Source organism: Dermacentor andersoni, chromosome 1 (genome assembly GCF_023375885.2).
Source record: "Dermacentor andersoni chromosome 1, qqDerAnde1_hic_scaffold, whole genome shotgun sequence".
NCBI lineage: Eukaryota > Metazoa > Arthropoda > Arachnida > Ixodida > Ixodidae > Dermacentor > Dermacentor andersoni.
The window spans coordinates 243,070,033-243,079,054 of record NC_092814.1 but is presented as its reverse complement, the minus strand read 5'-3'; positions in this window follow the sequence as shown (position 1 = coordinate 243,079,054).

Genomic DNA, 9,022 nt, shown 5'->3' with positions numbered 1-9,022 from the left:
AAAGATGTACTCAAAACCAAGTTACTAATGCATCTGCCCAGAATGTGTTTGATTAACAAGTTAACGCTTCCACAACAACAATATGCCGATGAACAGCATATGTGCTTACAATAAATACATTCCGTAAAGGTGAACGACTGGGCCTACAATATCAAACTTTGTAGTAGCACCGTAAAAAGTGCTGCCATGCGTATCAGCCACAACGAAACTGCTGCACGTCCAACCTTCTTCCTTGGAGGCACTTCTATAAAGACTGTTCGGGCCCTTCTCATTCTGGGTGTAGCATTTAGCTGTTCTCTCAAATTTTCCACATATGTCACCAGCACTGTATGTAAGCACCGGCCCTTTCTTGGGTTTGTGTCCCGTGTGTCCCTTCCCTGATGACCTAAGGTTTTCCGAGCACTCTACACTTCTATCATTCTGTCACGACTTGAGTACTGCTCATCAGTATAGTTCCCGTACCAAACTCGCGAGGCTACAAAACTTCAGCTTGTTTTGTGCCGGACAATACGCACCCTTTACTCCCGTCTTTTCGGTTGTCACAAGCTCATGCCAGCCTTCGAGGATTGCCTCAAACCCCTCAAGTAGCACACCCTGCAATACCAACGCAACATTGCACTAGTCTATACTGCAGGGTGTTTGACGTCTCTCTAAACAGCACTAATCTTTTTTCACTTCGTCTGAACAAGTGGTCAGCACAGCCTGAGCCCTCATCACGCCTGTATGGCCCGACACCACAACTCATGATTATATCTGGCATGCAGAGCTTTCTCTCCACCCCCCTGGCGATTTGGATTCTCCTTCCTTGGAACCAGACTTCATTGGCACTCCTGTGTGTTGTGCACCTGTCGAGTGTGTGCGTGTGTGCTGTGCTGTGTTATTGAGCAAGTGTGTGTGCACGTGGAGGGGAAGGAAGTGTCTTCTGCATCCTGCAAATTCCTGCTTTAGATGGCTGGTTATCAGATTCTCTAACATACAGGCATCAGCCTTCTTTGTAGTCTAGTGTGCCAAGTTACCACTAAGATTATTATTATTATTATTATTAGAATCATTACTTTGACCACATTGATTGTGTTGAAGCCAGCGTGACACATAATTCAAAATATTTCTGGAGCTTTGTGGGCTATCTCGTCTAAAAGGAGTGCCAAAGATGTACGTCTTCTTCATGAAAATAGTGGTGTTGTCTCGAACACTGCTGATGCCTTTGCAGAACATTTCTGTTTGCTATATGGCGTGAAATATGCTTCAAGTAACCTTCCTTCTCAGTCTGGCGCAGTGTATGCTAACAGTCAATGAAAACCTCGTTTCCAAGTATATGAAGTGCCTTAAACTTTGCCTTAAACTTTCCCTTTCTTGTGGTGTTGATGGTATTTCCTCCACAGAGCTTAACCCTTTGAGACGCTGTCTACACAATTGGGCACAGCAGGAGCGTGCATCAATAGCAAAAGCACTGATGAAAGTAATGGTATTTAAAATGTGTTTCATACATCTTGAAACACTTATTATTGGAACTGTGCTGCAATTTTGAATAATGTGCAGAATGTTTTAACAAAATGAGTGAGAAGGTGGACGGCTGGGTGTTGTTACTCTGTGTCAGTATGTTGTATGTAGCGGGTTCACTTCTTTCATTGTTTTTTACAATGTCGTGCACCAGGCATAATTGTCAAGTGGCTGGATAAGTGCTTTTCAAGCTTTTCAAAACACGAAATAGTACATGTTTTCATATTTTGTGTTCCTGTAGTGAGTTTTCGCATGGAGTCGAAATTTTGTAAACTTGACAAAACTCGCTAAACTATTGAAAATTCTTAATATTTGCTGCGGCTGTACACTTTCTACGATTCTGAGGATGCAAGAGATGTGGTGAAAGCAACTTTTCAATCAACGGGATAAAGTGGTGTCTGAAAGGGTTAAGATGTATGGAAGCATACTTGTTCCTCGTTCTCACAAGCATCTTCAATAGTTCCCTAAAGTCTAGTACCTTTTCTAGCACTCGGAAGGTAGCATGAACATTGCCCATGCACAAATCAGGTGCTAGATGTGCAGTTACTTACTGCCGACCTATATCTATCCTCTTCAGTGCGTCAGGTGTTTGAATAGATATGGGATTCCTCGCTTTCTGTTAGTGCTAAGAGCATTTTAATAAATGAACAGCATGACTTTGTGTGCCGACATTTCAGACTTTCAGACTGTCAACAGTGTTCACTACTGCATCGACTTCCAAAAAGACATTTTTTCACTCTCGAACTGGTGCAGAAACAATAAGTACTCTTAAATGCTTCCAACACTATGGCATTAAGTTATATGCACAAAACGCACCATGTGAAATTTTGATACACCCTACGTGATGCTCCACTCCTTAGGGTCGATGAAATGAAAGATCTTGGTGTGTACTTCGACAAAATGCTAAGCTTCTCTTCACATAGATAATTACACAAGATGTCCTTCACGCTCTTGGAATTGCATGCCGTATATTGCATGATTTCCACTCACCTGTTGTGTTTCTGAAATTCTGCTGTGTGCCTCCAACTACTAGAGTATGCCTCTGTAGGAGGGGGGTGCAATGAGCAAATCTAATTCTGACCTCATTGAACGCATCCAGAATAAATTGATGTCTATCTTCAAGCACCACTTTTGCCATTCTGGCGACCACAGTTGAGCCTTTGTTCCTGCACCTTTTGTTCCTGTATAAGGTGGTCCATGACATTACACATTCCTTAAAGCTTCTTGATCATATGCATTTGTTTGTGCCGCAACAGTATACCAGGTATCATTCCACATTCGTTGCCTGGGCTTGTTACAAGATTGTGCTAATAAGACTCGACTCCAAAACATACTTCAGAGTTCATTTCCTGTGTTTTGTGTATCTGTAAATAATCACGTAGGATTAACTCCCTTTTACTTTTTTGAGTTTCCTTTTTTCCCTATTTGTTTCTCTATCTTCCATTTTTTTGTCTACTGCATTCATGTTTTCTCTACATTTTGTCTCACATAGTTAGTGCTCGTTAAGTGCACCAGTACAAAGGCTCTCTAGCTGTTCTTGGGCACTACAATAAAAATTTGAATGATTGACTATTATCGTAGTATAAAATTGTGCTTTTTAAGTATGTACTAGTATACTATTTTAGTGTAGTAGCTTTCGTGCAATTAAAAAAAGGGCATGAATTAAGAAGAGAGAGAGAAAATGATAAATGAAAGGTAGGGAGGTTAACCAGGACTGAGCCCGGTTGGCTACCCTACACTGGGGAAAGGGAAAGGGGGACGGAAAGATTAAAAGAAGAGAAAGTCCACTGGGGATATCAGTCGGTCACTCAGTCTGGATCACAGACGCTGACTCAATCCGGTATCTTTCAAATATCGCAGCAGCGCTTTTGTGGCCTTTTGTAGCTGCGATATGCGAGGCCATGGTCCCAAGATCTTGTTCAAGGTGAACGGCTTTCCATCTAGCTGATTGAGAGCTCTGCAGAGGTCTTGCCTTTCATCTTCAAAAGATGGGCAGTAGCACATTAGGTGTTCTATGGTTTCCTCGACACCGCAGGCATTGCACTCGGCGCTATCAGCCATTCTAATCAAAAATGCATATGCACTGGTGAATGCGACTCCCAAACGTAAGCGGCACAGCACTGTTTCCTCATTTCGCAGAAGACCTGGTAACAGCCGCAGTTGCATAGAGGGATCGAGGGAATGCAATCGATGTAGAGTGAATCCAGGTGTGTGCCACTTTTCCAATGTCAAAAGAGTGTGCTAGCTTGCCTAAGTGTTGGGCTGTGAGTCTGCGATAAAGGTACAGAAATAAGGGTTGCTCCTTCGTGGGCTTTCGTAGCAGCTTCGTCAGCGAGGTCGTTGCCGGAGATACCGCAATGACCAGGCAGCCACTGAAACGCGACGTCGTGTCCTTTCATGATCATGTGATGGTGCATTTCTCGTATCTCCGACACGAGTTGTTCACATGACCCGCGACGGAGAGATGACAGAAGACATTATAAGGCCGCCTTTGAATCGCAGAATATTGCCCACCGATTAGCCGGTTGGTTATTAATATAATCAACGGCACCTCGGAGGGCAACAAGCTCCGAACCGGTCGATGTTGTCAAGCGAGAAATCTTGTATTGGATGCTTAGTGATCGTGATGGTATAACCACTGCGCTGGTGGAGCTGGTCTGAGTAGAAGAACCATCCGTATATATGTGGACTCGATCAAAGTAGAAAGTGTGCAAACAATCCAGAGCTGCTTGCTTCAAGGCCAAGGTAGGCAGGACGGTCTTCTTTCTTATCCCTGGAACCGTAAGACGCACTTGAGGTTGCTTTAAACACCAGAGCTGAGGTTGAACGTGCTGAGGGTGTGAAGCCCGATGGTAAGGAGGCACGATGGATGCTGACCTTGTTGGAGAAGGACGCCTGTGGTCGTCGTTCTGGCATGAATTAAGAAAGTGCAATAATATGCTATGTGCCTGATCATATGCATTGTGCTATTTATTTCTTCTGAGTTTTAATAATGGCTGGCTACTGTATGCAGTGTTGTGCAATAAAATAATATGCCACAGCAATTATTGCGGGCCTCGCAGAACAAATTGAATATATCTTTCTCAGTCAAAACATCATAGCAGGCTGAAAACAATAAACTGCAATTTTTCTTTTTGTGGTGACGAAGTGTATAAATTGTGAAAATAACCTGTTTATATATTTCTTATATTATGCAAATAAGCTGCTCCCATACATTCGAATAAGTGCTTCAATAGTACGACTTGGCAAAGGGCAACGAAAGACTCCTATTAAAACCCTCTAATTCTCAAGCTTGTATTATCTGACGGTATGTCATTTGATTAATGTAAAGAAAGGCAAACTTGATATGTGGAAACCAGTTACAATAGAACATGGCCCTTACACTGTGAAAATGTTTTGTAGCAATACACTCAATGTGAAGGCCTCCGGATGGGGTGTTGATGCGTCAAAACAACCTAGAATAATAGAGGTGCTCCATGGACTAGATTTGGCAGAATCAAGAATTGGGGGGAGACAAGATACGAATTGCATACATTTTAGCTATTCTAGCTTTTTTTTTTTTTTTGAATTCTACAGGGGTTTCAATTCTGTTTTGCTGATTTTCTCAGAACCCACTTGTTCACGTTTCTCTCATGCACCAACAAGCATAATTATATTGACACGGATGCTTTATCTGTATCCGGTTACCGTATTTCACCGGCTAAAAAATGTTAAACGTTATCGCTCGGTGCAGGATGCTCCTGAACGTATCGGAAGTTTCGCGAATGTTATCGATGGTTCTGTCTGTTGTACGACGAACCTTGCTAATCTGATTGCATACGCGACACGAATTGTGTTGTAGTTTCTGGAAGGCACGCGGACACCAGCGAATAGGCTGTAACTTTCGACGACTGCCGTATGCAAACCGACGCGCTTGACCCGCAGATGAGATTTTCTACGATTGCCGACATTGCTCGCCGCTATCGTTGCGATTGAGCCGGCACTATTCATTTACCGTCACTACTACGTGGCAATATTTCCAACACAGATTTTTTTCAGTTACACATTGCACGCCTAATTCTTACATAGTTGGCTGTGCAATAAGCTACCAAAAAATGAAATGGTGCAACAGTTTTTGATATATGGCATCGTCGTGCAGGTGTTTGCAAAGCGATCTTGCAGACAGACGACGCGCGAGCGCTGATGTCGATATTTTATACACTATTGTTACTTCAAAAATAAAAACAAACTGTTGCGGCAGGTGTATATTCATTATTCAAACGTGTTTTTAATATCTAAAAGCACATACAGATCAATAACTTATTGTTTCGAGCTTAGTTTACAGCAAGCTGTTTTAGGCCGGACTTTGACGGATGAAGACGGAGTAGTCCAGCAACAGTGCGCCGCAGCCGAGGAGCGAGCTTCGGCGCGCGTCGGAGCTTTTCTCCAGTGGTTGCGCGCCCTTTACCTCCAGCCGAAGCGAAGCGACGCATTCGCTTGCCAGCGCGCGCCGAAGCTTTCGGCGCGTGCCAGTGGTTGGGGCTTAAGGCGCACATTTTTCCGCGTATGGTTGTAGGCCGCAGAAGAAAGCGCGTAAGAAAGAAGAGGCGCAAGCAGAAAGAAGCCCAACAGGATGAAGAGCCGCCGCTAGGCGACACCGGCTATACGGAGCATGCGCAGCGCGGTGGCCACTTGGGACCTCCAGCAAGCCGCTTTGTGTAAACATTTTAATGGTTCAACAGGTATACTGTAGCAAGTAACCTCTAATTTAGGCAAATGCGCTCAATACTGTATGCCTATACTAGAGGTTAAAGTGTTGTAACCTCTAGTGTCGGTGCACGCCTATTTACCTTTAATAGAAGTTAAATTTGTAAAGGTTGATGTTTAACTTATAGATTAAAGGTGCACACATCTGTGAGAATATACCCCTTTAATAAACGTTACCGTGCTAAGAGTGTAGCTAGATAGAATGGTAAAGAAGAGGGGGGAGATGAAGCAGAGATATATAGGGCAGACCCTAGCGCAGTCGCTAAACGAGTGAATAACAGCCTTGCCACTCTTCGCTCGCAGTTCCCATTCAACGGGAAGGGAGGGCGGGGGGGATAGAGAAAACATGACATGAAAAGGCAATGAAACGCTACTACTATAGACACGACAATGGTTGTGGGGAAACAGGATAAACTTAAGTTCAAGGTACGGTAAGATACGTCCCTGCTATTTCTGAAAAATAAACACCCCGCCATGTCAGCGGACAACTTACTCAGGGCGTGCAGAAAAAGCGCCGCATTAATTAAAGCACACCGCAGGGTCTAGGCGACGCCGCGGTAGCTTCGCAGCTATGTCACTGCTCGAGGTCGCGGCTTTGATCCCGACCGCGGCAGCCACCATTTCGACGGGGGCGGAATAAAAAACACCATAATTCAATTAAAGTTTAATGCTTCTGCCACGATGCGATGTGCCATGTGAGGCAATGACAATACTCGATCCTCTCAGACGTTATAAAATTAGGCACACAACAACAATGCCTCAAGCAAACATCTCTTCCTGTGTTTCTGTGTACTACGCAAACAGCAGGGGTGCACGCAAAGTAACGTTTAACGTCAACCCAGCACTCTCGCATTGAACTGAACGTTGAAGAAATGAAACATTCGCCGTCCACATCACCGCTAATTGTCGTCAATCAAAGTAAACAGTACAGGAAGATTCGCGTACATCGATTCCCACAGTGCGTGAGATCTGCATAATTTTTCCTTCATTCCCTACTCCCGGTTGTACTCGTCGATGGGCTTGGTGGATTCAATATGCCGCCCGAAAAGTGGCCCCCATTTCCTCAAAGTATGAAATCTCTTTTTCTTTTTGCTTCTGCCAGGGATGGTGTGCTAGTGTAACTCTTATGTTGAAACAGACTAAAAATAATATGGACAAACAACGTCAGCAGTGACGCATGTCAATAGAAGAAATTTGAGACACTGTTGTTATGGTATTGTAATGGCGCTGCACATTCAACAATGTCGTTTCTTTTTTCTTAACGTTTGACGCAAAAAACCAAAACAAGAAACAAGAAAGCACAAAGACTGTACAGGACAGCCAGTGCCAAAACTTTTGGTCAACAATTCGCCCAACTGTCGACATTTCTGAAGGTCGTTTTCACCAACATATGTAGGATAAGTGGTAATTTCACAGTGAAATTCGACAGACTGCCTCTCTCTCTCTCTCTCTCTCTCTCTCTCTATATATATATATATATATATATATATATATATATATATCGCCATCATCAGCCTGATTACGCCCACTGCAGGGCAACGGTCTCTCCCATACTTCTCCAACTACCCCGGTCATGTACTAATTGTGGCCATGTTGTCCCTGCACACTTCTTAATCTCATCCGCCCACTTAACTCTCTGCCGCCCCCTGCTACGCTTCCCTTCCCTTGGGATCCAGTCCGTAATCCTTAATGACCATCGGTTATCTTCCCTCCTCATTACATGTCCTACCCATGCCAATTTCTTTTTCTTGATTTCAACTAAGATATAATTAACTCGCGTTTGTTCCCTCACCCAATCTGCTCTTTTCTTATCCCTTAACGTTACACCCATCATTCTTCTTTCTATAGCTCGTTGCGTCGTCCTCAATTTAGGTAGAACCCTTTTCGTAATCCTCCAGGTCTCTGCCCCGTACGTGAGTACAGGTAAGACACAGCTGTTATACACTTTCTCTTGAGGGATAATGGCAACCTGCTGTTCATTATCTGAGAATGCCTGCCAAACGCACCCCAGCCCATTCTTATTCTTCTGATTATTTCAGTCTCATGATCCGGATCCGCCGTCACTACCTGCCCTAAGTAGATGTATTCCCTTACCATTTCCAGTGCCTCGCTACCTGTCGTAAACTGCAGTTCTCCTCCTAGACTGTTATACATTACTTTAGTTTTCTGCAGATTAATTTGTAGACCCACTCTTCTGCTTTGCCTCTCCAGGTCAGTGAGCATGAATTGCAATTGGTCCCCTGAGTTACTAAGCAAGGTAATATCATCAGCGAATCGCAAGTTACTAAGGTATTCTCCATTAACTCTTATCCCCAATTCTTTCCAATCCAGGTCTCTGAATACCTCCTGTAAACACGCTGTGAATAGCATTGGAGAGATCGTACCTCCCTGTCTGACGCCTTTGTTTATTGGGATTTTGTTGCTTTCTTTATGGAGGACCATGGTGGCTGTGGAGCCGCTATAGATATCTTTCAGTATTTTTACATACGGCTGGTTTACACCCTGATTCCGTAATGCCTTCATGACTGCTGATGTTTCGACTGAATCAAACGCCTTCTCGTAATCGATGAAAGCTATATATAAGGGTTGGTTATATTCCGCACATTTCTCTATCACCTGATTGATAGTGTGAATATGGTCTATTGTTGAGTAGCCTTTACGGAATCGTGCCTGGTCCTTTATATATATATATATATATATATATATATATATATATATATATATATATATATATATATATATATATATATTCAGTAGTTCCGGTATCTGATAATTC